At 43.5% G+C, this 14,573-nt stretch overlaps 1 long non-coding RNA gene across 1 annotated transcript in view; it reads left to right on the top strand.

Annotated features, from left to right (window-relative positions):
- The window catches only part of LOC106886681, a 116,615-nt gene that overhangs the window by 66,709 nt on the left and 35,333 nt on the right, over window positions 1–14,573 (top strand). Inside the window, exon 2 of the long non-coding RNA XR_001411720.1 lies at window positions 5,828–6,007. This is a non-coding gene — a long non-coding RNA (uncharacterized LOC106886681). The remainder of the gene's footprint in view (window positions 1–5,827; window positions 6,008–14,573) is intronic.

Genomic DNA, 14,573 nt, shown 5'->3' with positions numbered 1-14,573 from the left:
ATCCCTATCTGCACTGAGAAAGAAAATAGAAGATATAGAAGAAAATAGAAGATATAGAAATAGAAAGAATATAGAAGAGGAGTCATGAAAGTGAAGAAGAAGAGGGAGGGAGCTGCTTGTGGTTCCCTGTGCTCCCTTGAGACCAAAGTTTACTGGCTTCATCTCTTGATGTAGCAGTTTCCTCGGACTGATATTGGTGTAACATATGCTTTTTTTGAGAATAATATTTATGTGTTATTTTGTGTATAATAGTTATGGCTCACTGAATTTTAACAGTCTCATCAGCTGGAGCACGGAGCCCTTTAAACCGCACATTCCCCATGTAAAAACTTTCTTCCAAAATGACCTTGTTGCCTCACTTACTGCAGAAAAACACAAGATTCAGCAGTAATGGTTTATAGCACGTGGTTTTTGGGTGCTGCCTGGCTCAGAACTACAGATATTCAAAGGTTCTAAGACAAAAAGTAAAGTATCTTATCATAGACTGCTGCTCTTTCCCTGTGTTTTAAGGATTAGGTTTTGTTCACCAAGTGTTAATTTAAGGACCAAGCTTGGCATGTGAAGATGTTTGAGTGAATTTAATAATAATTAGGAACTATAATATATACTTACACCTACGGTAGGAATCTACCTTACATTCTTTTGAAAGAATGGGAGAAATTGTTCTCTTTTTCAAATCCTTTGGCAGGTAGAAGTTGTTTTTTTTTTTTCGAATCCTTTGGCACTCTTAGAAATTAATTGTACATCCTGCTAGGTGACAATCTTTTTGCTTCAAAAAGATTATCTGGAGGAGAAGGGGAGATGGAACAAGCCTCCGTTGCCCATTTGGTTGTTGACAGCAATGTAAGATGAAGAAATTTGAGCTTTCAGGCTGACAAATAATTTAACTATCTAGGCTTCAGAAGGAAGGCTGCTTGGTTTGTTTTGCCAGCTATCTAGATATTAGAAATATAAAACATCACGCGACAGCACTCTTAAAGAAATTTAAGTAGTTTCTTTTTGCATGCCAGTCTCCTCTGGTGGCTTTATAGCCTTTGCAGTTGCAGAGTGCCCTTGGGAAGATTAAATCATGATTTGCCAATCTTTGACACAAAGTAAAATGTAGGCAAAGGCTTTTGGGCCTGAGACTTACAGGATATCATGCCAGGACATGCCAAAGAAGCTCTAGGAAGATGGAAATGCTTGTGGGTTTATTAAGAAATGCAAGGAATGTGGAGTATTTCACTTCAATAAATGTCAGTCTCTGGCTTCCAGCTCACTGCTGCTGAGACAATTTCCTCTTACTTGAGCAGAAGTCTGGGAGGGTAACAACCAAGCTAGGAAATGTTGGCTATTAGCCTCTGTCATGAACTGGAGGAAAAAAAACCACATATCGATGTTTTTTTTCCTTTCCAGTAATTCCATCATCTTTGAGATATTGACACAGGAGTAGAAATCTGATTAGTAGTGGAAAATAAAGGCGCCTTAACCTTTCAGAGGCTAAAGTTCACCCTGAATAACAAAGTAGAACTTAGTGCCAGGGGGTGCTTACTGCACAGAAGGTCAACAGCAAAAAACATACAGAAAATGGGCCAAAACTCTGCAAATGCAATTCATAAGCAGCTTCAGCAGAAGAGAAAGGGCCCAAATGGTTGGAGAAGAGGGCAAGGACATAGAGGGATGGCACTGCAGTGTCAGATAAGCTGAACTCCTTCCCCCTTGATATTTGAAGCCACAATAAAGAAGACTTCTATCAACCCAATAGATGTTTCCCTAGGTCAGAGTGTCCTTCCCCCAGCTACTCGCTGGGAAGTTTCCTGTATTTGTCATCCATGGAATGAAGTCCCATCATCTGTTTTTGCACCTTACCTGTACTCCTGTATCTCCTGGACAGCCTGGGGAAGGGGAACGTGTCCCCAGAGTCATCATGTGCTGCCCCATGAAAATGCTGGGGGGGTTTGGCCTTCATTCCAATTAACTGGAATTGGCAGCTCGGTGGCCAACGAGTACCCAGACACTGAAGGGCATTTTAATACCAAATCCACGAACAAATCAATTTACTGCAGTAAGCTACTTAGGGGGCCCATCTGGTAGCTGCTAATTTACAGACCGGGCCATCTGCCACTGTCACAAGCAGGGGAGAACTAGAAAAGTTACCCAACATAACCAACAGTTTAGCTTTGTTTACATTTTATTTATTTATTTATTTATTTATTTTCCTCAACGCTGTGGTTTGTTCCGCTGCGAACTGCCAGCGACGGCAGCGGTTTCTCTTCCAAAATCCACTTTTTTCAAACCTTGGATCATCTTGTGCAGCTGGGAGACGCTGCTGCTGTGACTCAGCGGTTGTCCCCGGGTGTGTTTCTGCAGCATTCAAGCTGCTGACAGCAGGATGGGTCGGGATGCTGTGTTTCTTACCCAGTGCCTGCATATTTTAGCTTGGTGTGACAGCATACGCGCAAAACGTAGTTGAAATGGGTGTTATTAAAGCCTGACTCCTCTTGAGATGCAGAATGCCTTCTGCTCTAGTGAAAACAAGGAGGGGAAGAGAGGCTGCTTGAGGGTCGGAAGGCTCTACAGAGGGATCTGGACAGACTGGATCCGGTGTTTTTGGTGGGTGTTTGGTGTGGTGTGTTTTTTTTTGTTTTTTTTTTTTTTGTGGTTGGACTCGATGATCTCAGAGGTCCCTTCCAACCACTAAGATTCTGTGATTCTGTGATAGGGAGTAAATCTGTTAAGAGCCACAGATTTGTTCTCTGTTTGAGTCAGTTTGGAACATGTGTGGGGAGAGAGAGGTGGAAGGTAGTTTGCACATTCTTCAGGAAAGGTCAGCTCTGAACAGTGATGTTTTTGGAAGTCCTTGTGTGAGAAATGCTGGCTCACACCTGGAATTTAAAGAGGACAAAGCTGCTGAAGCAAAGGTATAGAAATTTATTATACGAAACAGCGCTGAATCGGGTGCATCTCAAAGTAGAGGCACACACCCTTTTGGTTTCTTAGGTATCTTTATACTCCTGAGTTACTGTCTCCCTTCTCATTGACTGAGAAGTTGGAGCTCACATTCTTCCAGACCGCCTAACCTATTATAGATAAAGCACATTTTGTTCTACAAAATTATTATTCTAAACACCTTGCTATATGCTTGCCATCACCTGCTGTCCAATATTCGTGGTTACAAGTATTCTGGTGGTCATATCTTCATTAGTTACCCTCCAGGTGGCCTTCGTCCACTTATCAGTCTCCACTGTCCGTTGTCCACTTACCACTCTTCACCGTCCGTTGTCCACTTATCAGTCTGCCACCAATTTTTGGTTAGCCTTCACCTAGATAACACTTCACAATCAAGACCCCCTGGACAGCCCCAAGGGCCTCCAAGGAGCAGTCGGACACAAGGGATAAGACTCCACTATAACTGAACTACCTTTATCAATACAGACATGCTAACAGAGAAAAGAAAAAAATAATATCTCAATTAGCTGAAGCAAAATTCAGCCTGTTTCTCACACTTGCAAAATGTGCCATGTCAACGTGGGGTCAGTCAAGCACTGCTGGTGCTCAGGAGGCTGTGACCACCTCAGAGTACAGCTACTCATGTCTGGAATAGGATGTGTCCCCTGGCACACGTCTTCTGTGTGTCTAAGTCTTCAACTTAGAATCATAGAATGGTCTAGGTTGGAAGAGACCCTTGGGATCATCGAGTCCAACCATCTCCCCTACTCTACAAAGTCCTCCCCTACACCATGTCCCTCAGTACCCCATCTAAACGGCCCTTAAACACATCCAGGGATGGTGACTCCACCCCCTCCCTGGGCAGCCTGTTCCAATGCCCGACCACTCTTTCTGTGAAAAATTCCTTCCTAATGTTCAGTCTAAACCTCCCCTGTTGGAGCTTGAAGCCATTCCCTCTCGTTCTGTCACTTGTCACCTGTGAGAAGAGACCAGCACCAACCTCTCTACAGTGTCCTTTCAAGTAGTTGTAGAGAGTGATGAGGTCTCCCCTCAGCCTCCTCTTCCTCACACTAAACAGTCCCAACTCCCTCAGCCGCTCCTCATACGATTTGTTTTCCAGCCCCCTCACCAGCTTCGTTGCCCTCCTCTGCACTTGCTCCAGCACCTCGAGATCTCTCTTGGATTGAGGTGCCCAAAACTGGACACAATACTTCTCTGATGTCGTGCCTGTGCAACCTGAATGCTTAGTTAAGGCCAGTTTAATTTCTTTTTTTTTAATTTCTTCTCTTACTCTGTGGCATCCACCTCTGTGAACACTCATCTGCTCTAGTTGGGCGCTCTCCCCTGCACGAGTGAGCTAATGGTTGTTTTTGTTCAAGGTCTACATGACTAGGCCTCATCATCTGCTCTTGGTGGATGCCAACTCTCACAGAGCTTGTAACTCGGATACCATTTCTTATTTTAAAGATGATGTGGTGAAGCTGAGCTAGATGTCTGACTACAGTAGAAAATTCCAACTGGGAAAAGCTTTAGTTTTCCTTTGAGAACGTATTTATGTGCCCTTCAAAAAGGGCTGGAATTTAATCCGTGCTTGTTTTGTGCTGACTGGGTAATGTTTTAGGCTCTGGCAACCTGAGCAGCAGAGGTGGTGGCATATAGGATTTACATATTCTTCAACTGTTAGCTGTGCAGATGGTGAAAACTGAATCAGTGCAATAGACCCAACACTGATCTTCTGAAGGTTTGACCCTGAGAACTCCTTTGGGCTTCCCTGGATTAAGATGGAAGGTCACCCTAAGAGGGAAAAAAACTCAGCAACAACAAAGCCCTGCAAAATCAGCTTTTTTTTTTTTTTTTTTTTTTTTTTTTGACAAGGCAAAGACCCGAAGCCTTTCCTTACTCCATGAGACTAATGGTATTCTGGGAATAAATGGGGACAAAGGCTGGAAGTTTGGGGCTGCAATTTCTTTTGCATCTCAACATGCTTTTCCTCACTTACTGTGATTGAACGTGTAATCCTTAGGGGGCACATTAATTGAATTCTCTATCAGACCCTGCTTTAAGAACTGGGAGGGCCCAGAGGAAAGATTACCAACGGGGGTCCTGTGGCTAATGTGGTTAAAAATTATTTGGCTGCCAAAGAGAGAATGTTGCTGTTCTCTATTGTATTTCTCTGCACAGAGATAACACTGTTGCTGACTACAGAAGTGACAGGTCATACATGTTTAATTTGAAGGGCTATAAAAAGAAACTTGCAGTAGGACTGCTGGCTGGGAATTTAATAAATAAAAGTTATTATCAGAGCTCAGTATAATCCCAAGGATATCTCTTTATGTACTCTTCTTGGAACCCAAGCTATCAGAAAATTAAGCTAGGAAGTTGTTGTGTTAAAAGCAGATTAGATCTGAAAGGCAGAATTATCTTTTTTTTTTTTTTATGATGATGGAATTTGGGTGCTGCTCACTGATCTGTTTTGTCCTCACAGAGCTTGCACGTCAATACTGCTGGAGTATTTTACAGCTGGGTAACTCCAGGCTCAAACAAAATAACCAGCCCAAGGTTACCCTGGGGCTCTTTGTAATGGTTGGTGGTGGGTGCTGTGCCTATTAAGCTGTCATTATCTCTTGGTACTTTCCTGTTGGAGTCATAATGAACACGATGGCTATTTATGTGATTGAAAGGATCCTTCAGGTGGAGCTATTTGGGTTTAAGTGGCTGTGAAGACACAGGCTCTGCCCCAGCTGTGTCTCATTTCTTACAAGGCTATAAATGAGGTTGAAAGGTGGTGTGTTGGCCTTGATGGGGGTAGGTGGGGGTAAGGAGAGAAGAAGGAGAAGCTCTTGGTTATGAAACCTACATCTGGTTTTCTGTGTTTTGGTCTTCCTGTTATGTTATGCAGGAGTATGAGGATGGGTTTCATGTCCCTGGTGTCATGGAGGGTTCCTCAGGCCAGATGTTGGACTCCCTGGGCCTCTGCTGCTGAAGGACTCTGGGGTTTTGTGATGATCCACAGGCTCCACTAGAAGATGCGTTAATATTTCCGATTTAGACCTGAATGTGAAGAATGACACATCCCACTGTAAGTGTTGTAAGATTACAAAATACATTTTGGGGGGTTTAGTCTGTTTAATTGAAGTCTGTGGTTTGTTTTTGCCTGCTTTGGTCAGGAATGCACTCCTGGGAGAGGCACTGCACCTCCTGCAGTGTTTAAACCCGGGGAAATCGGCCACAGCACCAGGAGCTGTGGTTTCCTTCTGTGATCCCACAGCTTTTCCACTGCTCTGAGCCTGGTGTTGCTGAAGTGATAAAACAACTGCTGTAAATAAGTCTCAAATATTCCATCAGTGCACCAAGGCAAAGAGTTGAACGTAGATACCACAGTGGACTTTTTGTCTCTGAAAGTAAGTTGAGTAGCTACCCAGGTCTTACAGCTTTGCAATGGGAGTGCTTCAGCCTCATTTGGGGCATTCTGCACTGAAAACAGACCAACAAAAGTTCCTCCTGTTTCTTGGTCTGGAAGATATTCCATGGGTGATCAAAGTTCCTTTCTCTTTTGAATAAGTTAATCACTGACTTATTTTTGTGGTTATTGCTCGCGTTATTGTAAATTTCTTTGCTCAGTAAAATTTTAGGTGTGTCTTTAAGCCACGTTTTTCACCTATAACTTTAAAGCTTTGCTTCCCTATTTTATGGAGGGAGTAAAATCTTGCTGAAAGTATCCTGAAAAGTCTTGAGTAGAGATGTATGCAAACTATACATATGTAGGGAGTTTTTGCACCATGAGGGGAAAGATCCTTCTAAGAGGTGAAATGTACCTTTAAAAACTGTTCAAGAAAGAAGCAATTTCCTCATGCTGAGCCTAGGCTCCTCTGTTTGTTTTTTGAGAATTATTGCTGCCTATCACTACCCCTGTGTGTTTAAGCTTGTAAAATAATCATGTAGAAGCTCAAGGGATTGGCAGTGCAATCATCTAACAAGTTCTAATAACACGTTGTCTGTTATCTTTGAGCTGGCCATCAAGTTTTTTTGCTTTGCTGGTTCCTTTGATGCAGAGAAGAGCAAAGTGCCAGCTGGCAGTGCTTGGTTTTTGGGTACTTGGAAGGTCCCATTAGAGCTTTTCTTTTCCTTGCCTTAGGAAATAGGTTTAAGTTAGTCCAACAAAGAATTCCAGGATCTTCCCAAGTCAAACCAACTTGGTTGGACTTGGACTTCTGTGAATAGAAATGGACATCTTAGAGGCAAGAGTGTGTACAGTGGGTAACAGATAATCTCTCTGGTAAACAGATGGGTGAGACTGAAGTACTAGACACAGACCCAGGTGTGAAGTGCTTTGTCTGTTCAATTAGTCATGAAATTTTGTGTTTCATTTAAGAAGAAGCAAGGGGAAATTCAAGAGTCAAACGGGTATGAAAGAGGAAGCTGGTGTGAGACTTGAAGTGGTACATAAGATGAAAAAAACCCCAGTAATTTCCTATTTTCTTCTGTTTGCACTGGTTTCAAATGCCAGTGTGAGAGGTAGGGCATGAAGCATTGGGGATTGCTTGTTTTCCTTGAACTGGGCACTTCTGAGATGTTTGGTGTCACTCTATTTGTCAGATAATCTTTTAAGAAATAAATCCATTATGACATGGGTTCTCCAGATTCCTAAATGCAGCCATATCTTGGGGCTGCTGAGCCTTTGTTTTTCTACGAACAATGAGCTCTTAAATGCAGTTCTGTGTAAGAGATTGGAGAACGTTTCCCTCAAACTCAGTAGAAAAATGTCATACATGGCAAAATGACTTATTTTTAGGGTTGATGTAAATCTTGAAATGAAATAGTTCAACTAATCTTGGGGCTGCTGAGCCTTTGTTTTTCTATAAGCAATGAGCTCTTCAATGCAGTTATCTGTAAGAGATTGGAGAACGTTTCCCTCAGACTCAGTAGAAAAATGTCATATGTAGCAAAATGACTTATTTTTAGGGTTGATGTAAATCTCGGAATGAAATAGTTCAACTTAATCAAGCAATGCAGTGTTTTAATGAAGCTGCCACGAAAGAAGTTAGGACTATAGTTGTGTTCATTATTGCATAGAATAAATCTTTCAAGCTCTGCATATAAATAGGAACACAAGGTAAGCTGAATTGCCTATTTCTAGGCTCCACAACATATCAAGGCTTTAAGACTTGCAGTGTGACAAAAGGTGGTCTTTCTGTCTTTTCCCAGCAAAATAACATTATCATGCTCCTAAAGGGACGTGGGTGACTATTTTTGTCAGTCAGGTTGATGGTTGGACAAGATGATCTTTAAGGTCCCTTCCAACCTAGAAGATTCTGTGATTCTGTATTTGACACTCAAAATGACTTATTTTTAGGGTTGATGTAAATCTCGGAATGAAATAGTTCAACTTAATCAAGCAATGCAGTGTTTTAATGAAGCTGCCACGAAAGAAGTTAGGACTATAGTTGTGTTCATTATTGCATAGAATAAATCTTTCAAGCTCTGCATATAAATAGGAACACAAGGTAAGCTGAATTGCCTATTTCTAGGCTCCACAACATATCAAGGCTTTAAGACTTGCAGTGTGACAAAAGGTGGTCTTTCTGTCTTTTCCCAGCAAAATAACATTATCATGCTCCTAAAGGGACAGCTTTAGCTCTAGTGTATTTGAGCTCAACTGGTATGAATTTGAGTTGGAGTCTGTGTATAGACATTTAACTTGGTCCTTGCTGAATCCTTCTTGGGGACATTCATTTGACACTCACCCCATTTTCTGCAATATAATTCCCCTCACTGCCCCTCTTGCTAGGGCTTCCTATGGAGGCTTTATGTACAGGTAAGCTTCAGCTGGTGTTGCTCTGAGACTACTCTTCACCCTCCCTACCTGAAATCTGTGATTCTGTATTTGACACTCAACCCATTTTCTGCAATATAATTCCCCTCACTGCCCCTCTTGCCAGGGCTTCCTATGGAAGCTTTATGTACAGGTAGGCTTCTGGCTGGTGTTGCTCTGAGACTACTCTTCACCCTCCCTACCTGAAAAGGGGTGTCTTTTTATACCATAACATCTTCGAGAGCTTTGAGCCCAAAGGACTCCACGCCCTCCCTGGGCAGCCTCTTCCAGTGCTCCGTCACCCTCACCGTAAAGATGTTTCTCATGTTTCAATGGAACTTTCTGTGTTCCAGCTTGAGCCCGTTCTTTTCCCAGCAAAATAACATTATCATGCTCCTAAAGGGACAGCTTTAGCTCTAGTGTATTTGAGCTCAACTGGTATGAATTTGAGTTGGAGTCTGTGTATAGACATTTAACTTGGTCCTTGCTGAATCCTTCTTGGGGACATTCATTTGACACTCACCCCATTTTCTGCAATATAATTCCCCTCACTGCCCCTCTTGCTAGGGCTTCCTATGGAGGCTTTATGTACAGGTAAGCTTCAGCTGGTGTTGCTCTGAGACTACTCTTCACCCTCCCTACCTGAAAAGGGGTGTCTTTTTATACCATAACATCTTTGAGAGCTTTGAGCCCAATGGTGGCACAGCCCTCAGGGGTGTCAGCCACCCCTCCTAATTTGGTATCATCAGCAGACTTGCTGAGGATACACTCTGTCCCCTCATCCAGGTCAAATTCACTCCAGGTGAGGTTGTTTTGAGGGTTTGTTTGCACCCACCCCCCCATAACCTGTAAGTCTGGTCCTTGCAGTGATGGTAGCACTGTGCCACTCATCCTATTTCCTCTCCACACTGCCTTCAGGCTTTCCTACAGTGAAGTGCTCTGTGCCCAAATAAACTATTAAGATCAATGGATGATCATCAACACTTTATTTTTTTTTTTCATGCAGGGAGCAGAAACTTTACCTCCCAAAGCTCTCTTCTCCCTTGGGTTTAACCTGTCACCTCTGGAGCGTTGATGTAAATTGCCATCCCTCAGGGCTTTAATTTTTTAGCTGCTCTGTTGTGACTGCTGCCCAGCCACAGGTGGTGTACTCTCCTTTGAAATAAGTGGCTTCTGATGAAATTTTTAGAGTCATATATTGATTTGACACTAGAAAACACAGAGGAAAAGCACGATAAAATGTTAAATGACCTGCAGTGCCACCGAGAGAAGAATCAGAGAATGATGTTACTACAATTCTGCCTCCAAGACCAAAGATTTTGTGTATTAGGGACTATAAATGAAGTGATATGAATGGTGGCTACTATGAACGCAGTGTAAATCACAGAATCTTCTAGGTTGGAAGGGACCTTAAAGATCATCTTGTCCAACCGTCAACCTCACTTTGACAAAAATAGACACCAGCACAACAAACAAGGAGCATCATCACTAAACCATCCCTCCCAGCACCACATCAACCCCTCTTTTGAACACCTCCAGGGATGGGGCCTCACCCACCTCCCTGGGCAGCCCATTCCAATCCCTGATAACCCTTTCAGTCAAAAAAATCGTACTAATATCCAGCCTGAACCTCCCCTGGTGCAACTTGAGGCCATGTCCCCTCGTCCCGTCGCCTGTGACTTGAGAGAAGAGCCCGAGCCCCTGCTATCTAGCCCCTCCTTTCAGGGAGTTGGAGAGAGCAATCTTAATGGTATGAGCTTCAACAAGGGCAAATGACATTGGGGTGAAGGACTGAAGGTGAGATCACACCCTGTTGGCTTTCAGGGTGGTCTCCCCCAGCTGCAGGCCTGTGTACCATCTTCAAGTGAGCAGCCAGGGATGGGTCAGCAGGTCCAAGCAGGACCTCGCTGCATGTGGCTTGGAGGACAGCAGGAAACAGTGGTGTGAGCCCTGGTGGGCTGAAGACTTTAACTCAATTCCTCTTGCAGATATTACACCCTCCTTTCAGGGAGTTGGAGAGAGCAACCTTAATGGTATGACCTTCAACAAGGGCAAATGACATTGGGGTGAAGGGCTGAAGGTGAAATCACACCCTGTTGGCTTTCAGGGTGTTCTCCCCCAGCTGCAGGCCTGTGTACCATCTGCAAGTGAGCAGCCAGGGATGGGTCAGCAGGTCCAAGAAGGAGCACTCTGCATGTGGCTTGGAGGACAGCAGGAAAAAGTGGTGTGAGCCCTGGTGGGCTGAAGACTGTAACTTAAATCCTCTTGCAGATACGTGTCCCAGCAAGTGCTTATTAGCTGTTACAGAGAAGTTGGTGTGGTTTGTGTATTTACAGCTCCTGATTGTGTTTCAGACGAGGAGCTTTGATGGCAGTCTACTGTCTCAAAACTGCCATCTGAAAGCAGTGTTATATTTAGCTGTTTTTTTTTTTTATTACTAGCAACTTCAGCAGTTGAAATTGGACCTTGGGGCTTCAAAGCAGCTGCTCGGTGAAGGAGGAATTGCTTGAATAAAAGCTCCCTGCTCTGCTCCCCTCCCCCTGCTTTTCTGTACTACCAGCTGTGTCAGCCCAGCAGCCAGGATGGGAAGTTGGCCCTTGAAGTGAATCTGAGAGGAAAGAGAGTGAGAAGAGGAGAGGTGGAGTTAGCCACCTAAATGCAATAGCAGCCCGCAGCGTGGGGAGATGAGAAAGCAGAAGCAAAGAGATTTGCTGCTTGAATCTCTGTGTGGGTGAGCTCTGCAGAGAGAGGTCTGAATAGAGGGGAGGACCAAGGAGTTTAAAGACTGAACGCGCGCTCAGTGAAAAAGGCAGGGATTGCACTCCCTTTTCTCTCTGGAATAACAATCAAAGGAAAAAAGGTAAGAGGGGCAGAGAGGAAGCGAGTCAAATCAGTGCCGAATTGCAGTTAAAATCAGAGCCTGTAACAAACAAGGGACTGTGAAATGGGAAGACACCCTAAAATCTTGCAAATCTTGCAATCTTTGCAAAAAGCAAAGAACAACAAACAGGCACGTGAGAATAGTGTAGGCATGATACTTCTATTTCACTATATTCTTATTTTGGGTAATTCTGTGTTCTAAGCTGGTGTTGGCAATACTTGTTTTAAGCCTTAGTGCAGCCTGAGTGTTACAGTCTTTCACAGGAAAAAAGTAACCAGCAAATACAATTTCTTTTTTTTTTCCCCTTTGTTAACCCTTTTTTATTTTTTTTGGTAAGATGAGACTGGCAGAAACCTGGAGACAATAGGATGACGTTTACTTTCTATAGCACTCCCGGCTTCAATAGTGAAGAGTGTGGCTTTTAGCCAAGTCTAGCACATTCATAGTTGAATTCCACAGATTTTAGGCAGCTTGAGGTAAATAAATCAGAACCTTAAATGTTCTGAGTAAAAGTAGTCAGTCTCAAAGGTCACTTTGAACTGCTACAAGTGGCTTGACTGCGGCTTCGATGGCTTGGAGGGAGTTGAAAGTAGGTACAAAAGTAAGCAAAAATCAAGGGAAAGCCCTGTTTATACCTTTTTAGGGTAATGCAATAGCTACTCTGCAATCCCATTGTGTCAGAAGCGCTGCTGCTGTATGTGTAATCAGTGCCCTGCAATTGCTAATGGCTCTTACCTTTCAGTAAAAGAGTATTCCCCACCTTTGGAACGAGAAGAAAGTGCAGCACAGAAGTGGTTTGTTCAGCTTTTTTGTGGAGGTTGAAGTAGGTGCTTAATGGGGGGGTCCCGTGCCCCAGCCAGTATCTTACCACAAAGATGTTACTTTTATCTGAGATCTGCAGCCCCTCCAGTCCAGCCATATCTACCCCTGGTTACCAAACCCACAACTGGTTTGGTAGCCCTGGGTAACCACAGGGCTCTGCTTATCCCATCTTTCCTTTGGCAGTGGTGACAGAGCAGTGACTCACTAGAAAAAACACAAAACTTTCTTCTAAGGATTTGGAGAATTTACTGTGCCTCTGAATGATTGTTGGTTGTTGTGGGGTTGTGTTGGGTTGTTGACACAAAACTTTCTTCTAAGGATTTGGAGAAGGACAAGGTTGATGAAAGCAGCGTTTGTGAAGCTGATGAGTGTCACATTGTTTTGGAAGAAGGGTCCTGGCTTTTCAGCTGTCCCTCAGTCTACTGATGGTAGGCCCTGAGAAGGGTGTAAGAGCTGGTCCTGGCAGCTTGACTCCAGATCCATGAAGCTGCCAGCTGGAAAACACTGAGGAGTGTGTATGTGGGGCTCTGCATGATCAAAATGAGACAGCACCATTCCTTAGTCTAGCTTCAGCTTTATATTTTCCCCTTTTTGATGATCACAGAATCCCATGGGGTTGGAAGGGACCTCTGGAGATCATCTAGTCCAACCCCCTGCCAAAACAGGGCCACCCAGAGCAGGTCCCACAGGAACGTGTCTCCAGGTGGGGTTTGAATGTCTCCAGAGAAGGAGACTCCACCACCTCCCTGGGCAGCCTCTTCCAGGGCTCTGCCACCCTCACAGCAAAGAAGTTCCTCCTCATGTTGAGGTGGAACTTCTTATGATGAGCTCTACTTTCAGAAAAACTTGCTGTTTACCACGATTTCTCTGTTTTGGTGGGTGGCAGACACAATAAGCCCAAACATACTACTCTAGGTCTTTAGGAGTGTAGCAACTCAGCTGTAAGAGCAGGTTTTGGTGTACCAAAATTGTAGGCTTATTTTTGACGTGGCTGGCTTCAGCTTGCTTTCTGCTTTGTCTTCTGGCAGAATGCCAGGCTTTCCAAATTATGGAATAAACCTACTTTTTTTTTTTTTTCCCCTTCCTAGCTCTCCCTTGAGAGGACTCATGAAAGCCCGGCTGTCTGACAGGCACATTAGAAACCTTAAAAAGCATAGAAATATCAAAAGTGTGATGTGAGAGAGTAATCTCCATAATCAGGTTTTGGGTTTTTGTACAGACAAGGCTGTGTATGACATGCTCTTTGCCAAAATCTGGGCTGCGACCTCCTCTTTCACCCCTTTTTCTGTTTATTTAGCATGTAACAAATGTCTCTCTTTTGGCCTAACCAGCATCCAAAACTTTTGGAGGCCAGATGAGAATTCTTAGCAATTCTTTGAGTTGCAAAGGCCTGAAATAAATGGGATTAATTGATTTTTTTTAAAACAATAGAGTATCCTTGCTGGCAAATGAGAACTGGGGAATAAATCAGCTTGAGGTTTGAGGAGTCAGTGGATCAGGTGAGTCTGGATTGGATGTTTATGATGTCTCTTGTGGCTTTATATTTCTTTGATGCCCTAGAAAGCAAACAAGAGTAGGCTGGGAGGAGCATGCAGGTGATAATAGACATTGGCAGGTTTAGCTGATTTTAAAAAAAATATAAATTGTGCTGGATGAGGCTTTATGACAGGTGTAGCCAAGGCTACAGGCCTCCAAAATGTGTTGTCTTCGCAGTGGTCCTGATAATGCTGGGTAGGACAGAGTGAGGTGATGCCTCTTTTAGGGGTATCAGTGACAAGGAGGTACATTTTGTGCTGGAGGATTTGGAATTTCATTAAATCCACTGAGTTGCAACGGAGACAGGGATTCACATTTGTGAGGGCTCACACAGCAGATGGCCAGAAGGTGAAAAGGTGATTCTGAGAAAAGTAGGGTTTTGCAGCCTTTGAGATTATTTAAAAAAAAATAATAATCGTGTGACTGAGCACAAAATTTAGGATGCAATAAAGTTTTATGCCATCTGTGACCTATTAGGTGATAATACTGATGAGAACAACCAACTTATTGCCTCAGCCTAGAGGAGGGTAAATCCAGGTTCATGCATGTGTGTTTTGCTGTAGCTTTTCTTAAGGTGGGTCCTAGGAGCAAAAA

This window comes from Calidris pugnax, unplaced genomic scaffold (genome assembly GCF_001431845.1).
Source record: "Calidris pugnax isolate Ruff unplaced genomic scaffold, ASM143184v1 scaffold90, whole genome shotgun sequence".
Taxonomy (NCBI): domain Eukaryota; kingdom Metazoa; phylum Chordata; class Aves; order Charadriiformes; family Scolopacidae; genus Calidris; species Calidris pugnax.
This window is presented reverse-complemented; position numbering and strand designations above follow the sequence as displayed.